Source organism: Arachis stenosperma, chromosome 7 (assembly GCF_014773155.1).
Source record: "Arachis stenosperma cultivar V10309 chromosome 7, arast.V10309.gnm1.PFL2, whole genome shotgun sequence".
In the NCBI taxonomy this organism is placed as follows: Eukaryota; Viridiplantae; Streptophyta; class Magnoliopsida; order Fabales; family Fabaceae; genus Arachis; species Arachis stenosperma.
The window spans coordinates 8,077,097-8,091,242 of NC_080383.1; the positions used below are offsets into that span (position 1 = coordinate 8,077,097).

A 14,146-nucleotide genomic window follows, 5' to 3' on the forward strand; every position below is an offset into this window, starting at 1 on the left:
ATTATTTTATATTTAGATTTATAATTTTAAAAATATTTATTTTATAAAAATATGATAAAAAATAATAATATTATAAAAATTATAACAATTTTTTGTTATTTTAATCCATTTTAGATGTTATTGAATATTATAACAACTTGAATTTTTGAAAATTGAATAATGCGTTATTCATGATTTATTATATTTGTTGAGAATTTTAATTAAAAAATTTATTTTTTAAAAAATAATTAAAATTAAATTTTATGATACTTTAAGTTTAAAAGTCGTTAAGATTTTTAAACTATTTTCATTATAATTAGATATTTAAAAAAATAAAAAATTAATATTATTACTAAATTAAAAGAAAATCATTTACTTGGCTTTCGGTCAATGTGAAAAAAAAAATCAAACGTGGCTTATGGTTATCGTATATATATAATATTTCTTTGGGCTTCATCCATTCATTCCACCAAATAGGATTTAAGAAAGAAAGAAAGGAGTTGAGAATGAGAGAGAGACAGAAGCTTGCACGAGACAATCGTCAAGATGTTGTTATTTTTTAAAAAATACTTTACGTCGTTTTATTTTTATAAAATAAAATAAATAATTAATTATTAATTTTTAAATTGTAACTATTTCTTTAATAAAAAATAATTTATAAAGTGTGTTTAAAATTTTATGAATTTTTTTAATTTTTAAATTTTAAAATATAAAACATATATGTATATAATTTGGTACCATTTTTGTTGTTGTTATTTTTTAAGTTATAATTAGTTTTTTTTAATATAAACACTTATACATATTAGATGAGTAAAATAAAATCTAAAAATTTTAATATTGACTTCAATGTAAATTTATTTATTTAGATTTGTTTCAAGATTTTATTCTATAAATTTAAATTTATTTATTTTAGTATTTTTTATTTAGATTATTATTTTAATTTTATTTTATTATAAATATTTTTGTTATATTATATTTTTTTGTGCTTGAAGAATTTTAATTTATTGAGAAAAAAAATATTTTCGGTGAATAAATATTTTTTTATTTTTTTATTTAAAATATTATTATTAATATATTAGTATTAAAAATATAAAAGATAAAGCATACTTAAAAAAATGTATTATGAGATTAAATAATTTTATGATTATAGGTATTTGTCTACATGGGAGGCTGTGTGGAGAACTTTGGCAAACAAATTATTTACCTTTTATTTATCTGAAAAACAAAATATCATCTTTAAATACGATGACAATCTTGAGAAAATCATGGATTAAGAGAAAGAGAAAGGTAAAATGTTCTTAGCATCGATGGAGGCCAACAAAGAATTTGAAGTAGGTCAAACTTTAACGTATGCTGAGTTTTCAAATCAATTTGTTTATAATATAGAATAAAGGAAATGATATCCACGCAAGAGAGAATATTTTATTAGGAGATTAAACTATATTCCATCAGATACATGTGATATCTACTATATGAGAATTTTTTAATTATTCAAAAACGTTGCACAACATATGAGTCTATTAGGATAGTTAATGGGATTACATATCCTAGCTTTCAAGACATTTTCTATTTTATGAGACTATTGCTTGATAATAGAAAATTCATTGCAACTATTAATAAGGTCTGGTCATCAATTGAGAAACTGTTTGTGATGCTATTGATATCTAATAGTGTTAACAAACCAAATCGTATTTGGAATACAACTTACACATTATTGGCTGACGGGATACTATATATGAGGAGAAAAACATTGAAAACTAAGGTATTTCACTATGTGATAAATTATTATCGCATATAGGACTTTACTTGCTAAAATCAGTGTCCACCAATGGGCAACTTCATGTTGCTTTGTCAAGAGTTAAGAGTCGTAATAGTCTGAATATTCTACTTCTAGATGAAGACAACAATCCAAACTTATCAACAACAAATGTCGTATTCAACGAAGTTTTTAATAATATTTAAATAAGAAAATAGTATTTTCATTTTAGTAACATATTATGATTTATACTTTTGTATAAATATTTGTCGTAAATATAACTAATTTATTAACTATACTTTTAGACTTGAAATAAAATGTGTAACATGGAGCATAACATCATATGCCAATTATTTTTCTAATGAGGTTAGTAAAATACGTGGTTGTCGATAATTTTTTATTAGCCTTATAATATAAAGTTTGGTGTAAAATTGACATTCTATTATTACAGCTATATATATGTTCTTATTTTTTCATGTCTTTTTCCTTATAGCTCAAAAATATTATAGACTTCAAACTGTTTCATTTACATTTTACTTGAATAAAGATAAAACAACATATTAAGTACGTTTATTATATAATGATGATGATAGTATTATACTAAACTTGAGAAATTTATAATTATAAAATATTATTTTCGATTTACCATATCAAATTAAAATATAAGGTCGTGCATCGCACGGGTTTAACACTAGTGCTGAATTTAAAGCATGACTTTCCAAAGTGATTTAGGTTGAATTTGGATAAACAACTTAATTAAGTTATTTTTAAAAAAATAATTTAAATAATAAATGACTATATTAAAAGTAATTTATAAATAAATTATTTTATATTTAGATTTATAATTTTAAAAATATTTATTTTATAAAAATGTGATAAAAAATAATAATATTATAAAAAAATTTATTTTTTTTAATTTCTCTATAAATTCTTAAATAACTTTTTAAAAAGTTATAATTTAATTTTAAAAATTACACTAAATATTAATATTATTAATTTTTATAAGTCAAAAATAAAAAAAAATTACTTTTAAAATTTTCAAATGGACCCTTAATTTAAGAATTGTTTTGTGTCGGTGTAGTCTAACTAAAATACGATGGCTGATTAAGAAATCTTCCAACGCGAATAGACCCAAACTTGAAAAGAATATGAAAGGAGAGACCCCCTTGCATGTGGTTACAAAGTGCGGTCACCCCAAGATTGTTTATGCTTTAACATGGGATAACAGGGTTGAATTGAATCTGCTTAACCTAGGAAACCAAACACCTCTTGACATTGCAAATTTGCAATGAAGTAATAGATTCCCATGCTCCCTCCCTTCGAGAGCCAAGTAATACTTACATTCTATGATTCTAGATCAAACAATATTTGATTCTATATTTGGCTTTTAGTTTGTATATTTTTTCCTTTCAAAAGCACAAACACTTTTTTTTATATTGATAAATAAAATACTATATACTTATAATTTTTAAATGTCAAATTGATTTTTTGTAAACATCTAAAAATAAACTTTTTTAAATTTAATGTGTTTCACCAAAATATAAAATCTAATATAACTTCATATATTAAAAAATATTTAAATGTATTTTTATATTTATGTCTATTATTATTTTTTTAAATTAGTTTACTAAACATAATTATTATTGTTTATATTTATTAAAAATTATTTTTAATTTAATTTTACCAAATATAGATTTTACAGTTTTTAAAAAATTATATTTTAAAAGACAATTTTAATAAACTACTTACAAAATATAAAAATTTTACCTAACCAAATCCAGATGGCCTATTAGAGTGTCATGTTATTTGCATAAAGTATGTATCAAGTGTGTCACGCACACAATTTAATTTTTCCATTAATTTTAGTGTCTTCTGATTGCTTCTTCTAACACAAAGATGGGTAAATTTGCAGTCACTTACAAAGATTGCATTAAAATCTACTGGTGCAAAAATCACAATGTTCCACATTTGCTTCTTCTTCTTCCACTAAAGTCTTATCATTCACGGTAAATATTACAATATTCCTGTAATGTTTAGAATTTTAAAACTCCTTTATATTATTAATATTATAATATACATTGATGACTTAGTGCAGTATTTTAGAAAGTTACATTAATAAAATTTTTAATGTATATTGATAAAATTATTAAACAATTAATGTATTATTCTTGTAAAATTACAAACACATTAATTATAACTTTTAAAATATATTTTTAATAAAATAATAATTATGATTATTATTGATATTTTTTTTATGATTTATTATTAAGAACTTAACATATTCTATTGATATATAAACTATTAAAAATATTAAATTCGTTTATAAATTTTAATTAATTAATAATTTTAAATTTTATTTATTTTAATTATTTATTTAATATTATAATTTATATCATAAAACTTCTCTTATATGCTATTTTTTTCATCTATAGCATCATGATTTTAAAAATTAACTATATTATAATATACCATTTAATTAACATATATATAAATATATATTTGTAACAGAATTAATATTTTTTTAAAGTATTATTTTAAATTAATTTGTCAAAAAATCATTAAAAAAAGGAGATATTGAAAACAAATTTAGATGCACTGATGTATTGCATAATTTTTTTTAAAATTTTTTTATTGGAGATGTTTATTTTAGGTTATTAGTTGAATTTAATTTTAGATTTTTATAGTTAAAACTAAATTTAAAAATAATTTTAAGTAAGTAGTCACAAATCAAAGAGCAAAATAGTGTTATATTATCATCAAATTTGAAATTAGAGTTATTGCTTTTAATATTTAATTCATGAAGTTAGGATGTAATCGGATTGGTTTGGATTGTATTTAGAAGAAATTGAGAACTGAGCTGATTAAATTTGATCACCTTGAAATAGATCGGGTATATATGTTTTTATGACTAAATCCGGACCGATCATATAAATTTGCATTGATTTGAATACCGAAAAATTAGAATTAGAATTAGATTTCTAATAATTAAAAAAAAGAAAAAAACTTAATTAATCTAATTTTATTCATATAAAATTAATTTAAAATTTTTTATTCTAAATTATAAAATTTTTAATTAATTTAAAATTATAAATAGATATAATTAAATTTAATTTGATAAAAATAAATATAATCGTATTATTATACTTATATGGTTAATTATGTTTATCGGTTTTAAAAGATTAACTATTTAAAACTGTTAATTTCAAATTAAAATAATGTATTCGTCTATTTTTAATACACTTTCTCGCATTATCTTATTTTAAAAGGAGACTGCAGTTATTATAATCTTTTAAGTGTCTCAATAAAAATTTCAGAACATCATCGCAGAATAATTCTAAATAATTAAAAATAATATCAAATTTAAGTAAAAAACATATAGATAATTATAATCTAGCATAAATTGTGGCTTAATTTTAATTTTTCATCATTAAAGAAAAATGGAAGATAATAAAATAACAAACTTTATTTATGTGAAATAATAGAATAACAAGCTTTAAAAAACATATTTTAGTGTTGTTTGATGTCTTTATTTATAGTCTAACTTTTAAAGCTTTATCCGAAGGTATTTTGGTTATTAAATCGACCTATAATTTTATCATTGTCAATTGATTTAGTGACTCACTGATATAGTATGATACAATGATAGTATGATACAGTGATAAAATTAGTAAAGATATAATAATTTAGATTAGATCTGGTAATAAATTTAATCATTTTTTTGTTAACATATAGTTCGAGATGAAACTTGATATGAACTTGAAGGAACTATTATGTTTAGAGTAGTTCAATCCACCTTTTTTAGACATTAAACATTACAACCAACCATTATATAATTTGTTGTTGAATTGATTGTTTAAACTTATAAATTCGTCACTAGTCTTAATAGGATAATATCCTGGTACCAACGATAACCTAAACTGTATTAGGTTATATGTATGTCTTGTTTATAATTCTATATAAATCAATTCGATTTAAGTGTAAATAGCGTAAATCAAATCAATTAGATTCGATTTATATAGAGTTGTAAACGAGACATGCATATAAATTTAGGATATTGGTGTAATTTTATTTGATTTACCATTTATATATTGTACTAGTAGTAAATCGAATAAACCTAATTTAATTTACTATTGGTACAGATTATTGATATTTTTTACTTTTAAGTTAATTATTTATTTTTTTTATTAATTTTAAAATATAAATATCAATAAAAGAAATACTCACTGTTAAGTTAAGAAATTAACTAAATTAATTAACGATGACAAATATTATTTTATTAAGCAAATTAAATAATTATTGTTGATTATTTATGATGATATGTTGCAGGTCAAAAATAAATATAATGGAGCAGCCCAATTGGATGAAAATAAAAACAAGGCTGAAAGGCTACTAATCAACAATAGCCCAACTCAAAGCAAGTTGAATCTATTCTAATGGGTCACAAAATAATAGAAGCACAAAGGTGATAAATAGAAAATAAACGGGTTGCATTAATGAAGAAAGCCAACCCAAGCCCGAGTTGCTCACCCAATTTGATCCCACCAAGCTTCTCATACAAGATTGAAGTCTTTACTCTCTCTTATTGCTTCGGTCAGCAACAAAACAAAAGAAAGAGAGTTTTGTTCCTCTTGCTCATTTTATCAGAGAAGAAAGAAAGAGAAAGTTTAATCATAAAGCAAAGATCTAATTACCCACATCAATCCATATTAAACTGAGTCAGAAATTAAAAGGTGATTTATTTCCATTTGCATGCAACTTACTTTCTTCACTTCATCTTAAATCTTCTGCTTTACCATTTTTGGATAAATGAAAAAAGTGTTCTCTGTTTTACACTGCTGTGCATCTACGGTCACAAGTGTATCTTAGAGACCAAATTGGTTTTCAATGGCTGAGATAGGATTTTACCATTGGAAACATTTGTTTATGATGTCATGAGGCTTTCGGTCAAGAAAGAAGGTCAGACTCAAACTTCCAATTTGAGGATTAACTGGGAAAAAGGTGATATGGTGTGTTGGTGAAGCACACAGCTCAAGAAGTTGACCTAGGAAGAAGAACCCAGCAACATGCAAGGAGATAAAAGAAGATTATTGTTCATTCAGAAGATAAGGAGAGATAACCCAGTGTATTGTGATTTTGTTCTGTGAAAAAGTTTTCTGAAGAAGTTCCTCTATTTGGACAGTGCTCTCTTTCAAAGAAGCATTCCGCCAAAAATGAAGAACTGAATCAGAGACATGCAAATTTGTTTTATCACATAGCAAAGAGGCTGTTGATGTAGTCAATCTCCTTCATGTTTTACAGATTGTATTTACTTTTCAATGTTTATCTTTCTGTAATTTCTTGAGTGAAAAGGCATATTGAGAGAGCTCAAGTAAAAGCTATGAGTGAAAAAAGGTTGAGTGATACACTTGAGAGAAAAGTCTAAAGTTATTTTCAGATTTCTTTAGATATGTCTGTGTCTTGTATCTTGTACCTGTAAGGTATCTTTTTCTTAGTTGGGTTAGCACTAAGAGTGAATAGTTATAGGTATTAGTATAGCCAATGTCAAGTTAGGTTAGAATTTGAGTGTGAAAGGATTGTGTCAATCCTGTGGAATTGGTGTATGTAATACTGTTAACTATAGTGGAAATTTCTCCATAGTTATGGAGGAGACTGGATGTAGGTTGCATAGTACAAGACAACCAAACCAGGATATATGCTGGTGTTAGTTTTTCTCTTCTCTGCACTGTTCTGTTTTCTGATATTCATGAGACAAAAATAAATTGTCTCATAAATTTTTGCTGCTGAGTTCATACAGAATCAGAATTCAAATATCGTTTTAAAGGGTCAGTTCAGCAATCGAAAAAAAAAGGTATAGATTCAACCTCCTCTTCTCTAAGCCTACCACAATCTTCACTCACATTCATATTCAAATAAAATATAAAAAATCAAAACAAATAAGAATAGAAATTCAATTTTTGTATTTTAATTCAAATAAAAAAAATATAAAAAAAAAGAGAAAGACGCATATTTTTAATTAATCTTTAAATATATTTTTTAAAATTAATCTTCAAAAGTAGTAATTTTATCATTCTAAATTCAAATATAAATTTCTAATATTTAAAATAATCAAACAACTTTAATTTTAAAAGAACATTTTTGTTGATTAAAAATTAACTAATATTATAGGTTACTTTTTTTTAAATTAAATCATATTTTTAATTCAAATTAAATAATTTTAATTTTAAATTATATTTTAATCTTTTAAAATTAACTATAAAAAGATATTCTTATTTTATTAGTTTTTTTACCTTTTATTTTTGTTTTTATTATAATAGTTCAATATCAATTTCAAAATAAAAGAGTCCAAAATAAAAATAATAAAACAAAAAATTTTAATCTAAACAAATTTTAAATAAAAAAATTATAAAATTATTTCTTTATTGTTATAGTTTTTAATTTTAACTCGCTACAATTTTAAATAAAAAAAGTAATTCTAACTCAAAATGAATTTGAGACAAAAAAAAAACGATAAAATAAATTTTAATGATCTAATATAAAAATACTACTGAATTTAGTCGAAGAAAACAAAAACCAATAAAATTTGCTTTCCCTCTCTTCACATTTAATAGTTTTTAAAATTTTAAATGCAAACTTTATTCTTTCTTTTACTCATGAAATTTTAAAATTTCATTTATCTATGGAGCACCTAGTAGCGTCCTCTCATACACTATTTCATATTTGTTTTGATTTTTTAATTTGTCAAAACGGTGAGGTTTTTTACTTTGATTTTTCTCCCATAATTTTAAAATAAGTGCTTCTGATGGGGAGGGAACATTAATCAAACATCACTCTTTTCTTCTAACTTTTTCATTTAACATGCTCTCTTTAATTATTGGTAACATTAACTTTTTATTTGAAACTGAGTTAGTCAAGGTCACAACCAAAACTTTCTAACTATTAGACAAAAAACTCAATAATAATAAGGATTAGCAACTCATTATTCAAAGTGATTTTATTATTTATCACTTGGTTTACTGACTCTTGAAAAATGCTTAAGTACGACATTGATTTACCTTCAATATGCTTCATATTGACAAGCTTCATAATTAAGAATGTTTTGTTTTGCACATTCTTCCTCTCATATAACTCCTTCAATTTCTTCCACATTTTCTCACCATTCGTTTCGGTGTCAATATGTGGATACACGCTAAAATCAAATCATTGCCTAATCAAAGCAACTGCCTTCCAATTCAACTTCTTCCATTCAACATTGAATTTGGTACCTTTTCCTCCCCATGATCATACAACATATCTTCCATGAGAGTCTTTTAAATCGAGTAATTTTGGGAATTCAATTTGACCATATTTGATTTATAAGTATTTTCCTCCATTTAATCAGCACAGAAATAAACAACCCAAAACCCAAAATCAATATTATTAATAAAAATACAAAACAAGCAATATTAATTGAAGCAGAAGTGCTTATTGGCGGCGAAGGGGAAAGAAAAATGACGACAACAAAGGAATGAAAAGTGACAGACTGATGACAACAGAGCAAGGGAAGTGAGTTCGGATAGAGAGCTTAAAGCAGAGGGAGAGAGAGAGAGAGAGAGAGAGAGAGAGAGAGAGAGAGAGAGAGAGAGAGAGAGAGAGAGAGAGAGAGAGAGAGAGAGAGAGAGAGAGAGAGAGAGAGAGAGAGAGAGAGAGAGAGAGAGAGAGAGAGAGAGAGACGATCGACCGAGCAACTTTTGCGAGGGTAATGCCACGGGGTCAACACTTCCTTCATGCGACGGTGAGTAGAAGAGAAAAGATGAGAAGGGTTCGGCGATAAAAAAAATGCGATGGCACCCACAGTTCCCACCGGCGGCGACAACATCATCTACTGGAGAAGAAGAGTTCAGCCATGGCAGATAGTAATGGTGGGCTAGTGGTTGGGTTTAGGTTAGGGTTAGGTTTCTGATTCTCAGATAAATGAAAGAAAGGGGGTGGGGGTGGTGTGGGTTTTCCTTCTGAGAGAAACGGTGCGTTAGAGCTTATATATTCGAATCGAAAATCCTAAAAAAAATTGGTTGATTTTGACTAGGGTGGCAAACAGGCCTCAACCCGCCGGGCCAACCCGCGTAATCCGTCAAAAAAGGCGGGTCGGGTTGAAAAATTGGAACCGCCAAATAGCGAAAACCCGCCTAACCCGCACCGCTTAAACCGCGGGCCTCCAACCTAACATACAAGAGTATGAAGATAAAAATTGAGTGATTTGGATTTTGTTTATGTTACTTTGAAGAGAATATTTATAATTGTGATTTAAATTATGTTTATTTTGTTTTGGAGAGAATATTTATACTTATGTTTTGAATAAAAACTTGGTTTATAATTATGTTTATTAGATATTTATAATTACAAATATTTTAATGTTTATGAATATAAAAAATATAATTTTTATGCTTTTAGAAATTATAAATTTATTAATATGATTGTGAAATTATATATATTGTTTAGTAGTTAATAGTAAAAGAAAAAAAAAAGAGCTTAGGCGGGCTTAGCCCGCCAACCCGCCAGCCGCTGTTAGGCGGGGCGGGGCAGGCTTCCCCGCTTGCCACTTCTAATTTTGACAGTTTATCGATTAGCTATCGATTCATCCGATTTTTAAACCGATTTTTTAAGATAATTTATACCTCAATCGTATTGGTCAAGTGATCAGTTTTCAAAATATTGGTCCAAATTATAAAATTTATCATCCTTTATTCTAAATCAAACATGTTTTCTCGTACTAATGAACTATAATTTAAATGACATAATAATCTCCCTCTTCTCACTTATAGATCTTGGATTCGAATCCCACAGGTTGCAACCTATTAAAAAAAAATCTCCTCGATATTGCTGCAACTTGTGATAAATGCGTGAGTAAAAAAAAATGTTCTCTCATAATAATCAAATGCAAAAAGCATGAATGCCCAGCTTGGACAGCACTATCAGAAAAAGTATAGTAAACAATGGTTGGGTATTGGTTACACAAGGTTTTCTGAAGCTGAGAAGCAAAGGCAGCAATCTGTAACTGCGTGGTAGGATTCTCGATTTGAGCTTTTGCTTTTGCTGAACTGAGACCGCATCATGAGCCAGCATATACAGTAAGTTCTTCGTCTTTGGGTTGCTTTATCTCTGAAATTAGAAATAGTTTTTGATAGGGGCCAGTAGAGTTGTAATACTGTTATGTAACGTTTAAATTTCTTACTTCTTCCTTAAGTAGTTAATCTTAAAAACAAGAGAAGAAATATATATACAACAGAAGCAAATACGTTGCATCTGACAAATTCACTTTGATATTACTGATATTCTTGTTTTTATTTAAATAATAATACTCAGCTCTTTCCGGTTTTGTTATTATTTAAAAAGAAAAAGGAAAGAGTGAAGTTTGAACTATGATGACTTGACAAGCAGATCGCAGGACTCCGGTTCCAGTTCCGCTAGTTATGATGTTAACAGCGAAGTGGAATTTGTCCCTACGATTGTGAAGCATGGTGAACATGAGAAGCTGGAATTGCTTTCAGAAGTGTATCACCGAGCAAGCGGGGGTGCTGCAACACAAGCATCTTATTATTCCTCCGACATTCTGAAAGAATTCAAGACCCCTACCAAGAACACAGTGCTACATGTAGCAGCTTTCTACGGAAATGATGAGATGGTAGATCACGTGGCGCGAACAGAACCTGATCTTATAGCGTCCCTCAACGAAAACGAGGACACTCCCCTTCATGTTGCTGCAAGAGCTGGGCATTTCTCCATTATTAAAAGGCTCTTGGATGCTTATTGTCTTAATAATAATGGGGGTGAAGCAAGATTAATGGATCTCATGAAAATGAAGAACTGGCAAGGGAACATTATGCTACACGAAGCCATGATGAGCAGCACGGCGGGAACTATGATTTTCGATGTACTTGAGGAATCATCATCAATATCATTCTCACATCATTGTTATGAGTTAGCATTGGATGAAGTAAATGGGGAAGGGAATCGGTGTTGTGCTTGGCGGTTGAGGCTAGGCTCATGGAAGCTGTTAACAGAATGTTGGACAAGTGCCCCGAGAATGCCACGCCAAAGGGATTATCACCCCTTCTAGTAGCCATCTCCAACCGGGATAAAGGTAATTAGCTAGCTTATAATGTTTGTGTATATGAAATAATAATGTTACATATGTGCGTGCATGGTGACAGATATGATGAGCACCATATTGGGAAAGAAAGAAGAATGGATACATTTAAGGGACCCGTATGGAGGGGTTGCTCTTCATTTTGCAGCAGGTTTAGGTTACCTTGAAGGTGTTGTTCTTTTACTTGGTAGATGCAAGACTTGCAGCATTGAGAAGGACCAATCAGGGTACCTGCCAATTCATCTAGCGGCTGGTCGAGGCCATGTGGAAGTGGTTAAGGAATTGTTACTATACTGTACAGATCTGAACGAGATGCGGGATGAAAGTCTCAATAGTATTCTTCACATTGCAGCTAATAGTGGAAAGCTTGATGTGGTGCGCTACATCCTTCAAACTCCTCAGCTTGACATGATGATCAATCAAAAGAATCGGTCAGGAGAGACTCCTTTGCATGGGGCTACCGATTGGGGTCGTCCCAAGATTGTCTATGCCTTAACAAGTGACCACCGGGTTGATCTTAACGTGGTTAGCTCAAGTAAGGAAACGCCTCTTGACACTGCAATTAAAAGGTTTTATGCCGATGGGACAGGGAAAACACCATCCCTTCGACGGGTAAGTAATGCTAGACGACAAACAGAATTTATTGTTTTTAGCTAAAAATGCTAGATTCTACTGACTCTTGAACTTTTCTCATTGAAATATTTGGTATTCTTAATTAACTCACATTTCTGAATTTGCAGTCGCTTACATGGATTGCACTAAAATCTGCTGGCGCAAAAGCACCACGTATGTCTGAATTTGGATTCAATACTGTGTTTGGAACAGAGCGGTTCAAAGACAGAGTGGACTCACTCAGTGTCATCTCAACACTCATAGTCACAGCTTCCATGGCAGCATGTTTGGCCGTGCCCGGCGAGGCAGATGGCGCTGCCAATAACCTCAACAAGGCCATGTTCCACTTTTTCATCTTCTGCATCACAATATCGTTGTTTACATCCATCAGTGCCACAATCATACTCATCTGGGGAAGGTTCGGAGTGATTGAGCTGTTGACTCTTTCCATGGAGGTGGCAATGCCGCTTCTTGGAACCGCTCTTGTGACTCTCTCGCTGGCCTTCATGGCTGGTATTTACACAGTTATAAGCAAACTCACCTGGTTGGCCACAACGTTTCTTGTTATAACTGCCATTTTGGTAGCAGTTATCTTTTTCTTGTACATGCTCCTTTTCCTCCCAACATCCTCTGCCTCCAAGTTCTCTCGCTTCATCTCCTACTACCCCTTTATCTTCTTAGCATCGCTAGCTGAGAAGGAACCTGTAGTACCTGTTTATTTTACTACCGTTGCTAGCCAGTTTACAATCCCTGGAACTACAGCGAACGATGATATCTACCGCGTCAACTTCGAGAAGATGCAAGAATCTTAGCTTCTTATTGTTCTACTGCATGCATAAAGCTTGTGTTTGTGACTTAAGCTCTTGAAGAGAAAAGATTGAAAAAGAACTTCACTAGTACATTAAATGTTTTCATGTATAGCATTTATTTCACTTGTGTATAAGTATGGTTGGCACTTGCCACATGTTTGTATGTTTGAGGAACATTGTGTGCACTATTTTTTGTGTATCTTTAATTCTTTGTATCTTCCAATTATATTAAATAGCATGACAACAAAGTTTGAGATAAGTTTAATGGAAATCATTTTTCTTTATGGAAACAGAAGATAAAAGCACTCATAAAATGGACAATTACTTACCAACAATAATTGAAAGTGAACACCAAAAATACAGTTATTTTAGTCACGATAAAATTACAGTAGCTTGAAAACATACAGTGCTTAATCGCAGAGGAAAAAAACCCAAAAATTCTGTTATTTAATCACACGATAAAAATTAAATCTACTACCAAAAGGAAGCATTACAGTAGCTTTAAAAAATAACCCCTTTATTAGTGAGGACTAATAATATACAACTTTGCATGATGCAATATAAAACTAAAAGCAATAAAACCCAGGTAACTTGCTACATCGGTAAAGTTTTAGGAGCATTGATGCCCGATTCATCACCTTTAATTTTGTAACATTAAGCATTTAAAAGTTGTCTAAGCTGAATCATTTGTTGGACGAAAATTCAAAGGTGCTAATTAACTATATAAAGAGTTATTCTGATGTTAAAAAGACCAGATGGCAAGGGATTAAGTTTACAGAAAAAAAAAAGTGCATGTTTAGCAAATATATAAATAAATAAAGAACAAAATGCATGTTTGGGTGAAAGTGATAAATAGATGCCATAGCT

The 14,146-nt window shown here is 28.7% G+C and overlaps 1 pseudogene; it reads left to right on the forward strand.

The window, feature by feature from the left end:
- Window positions 1-10,655: 10,655 nt before the first annotated feature.
- Window positions 10,656-13,539, forward strand: LOC130940701 (protein ACCELERATED CELL DEATH 6-like; annotated as a pseudogene).
- The last annotated feature ends 607 nt before the right edge of the window (window positions 13,540-14,146 follow it).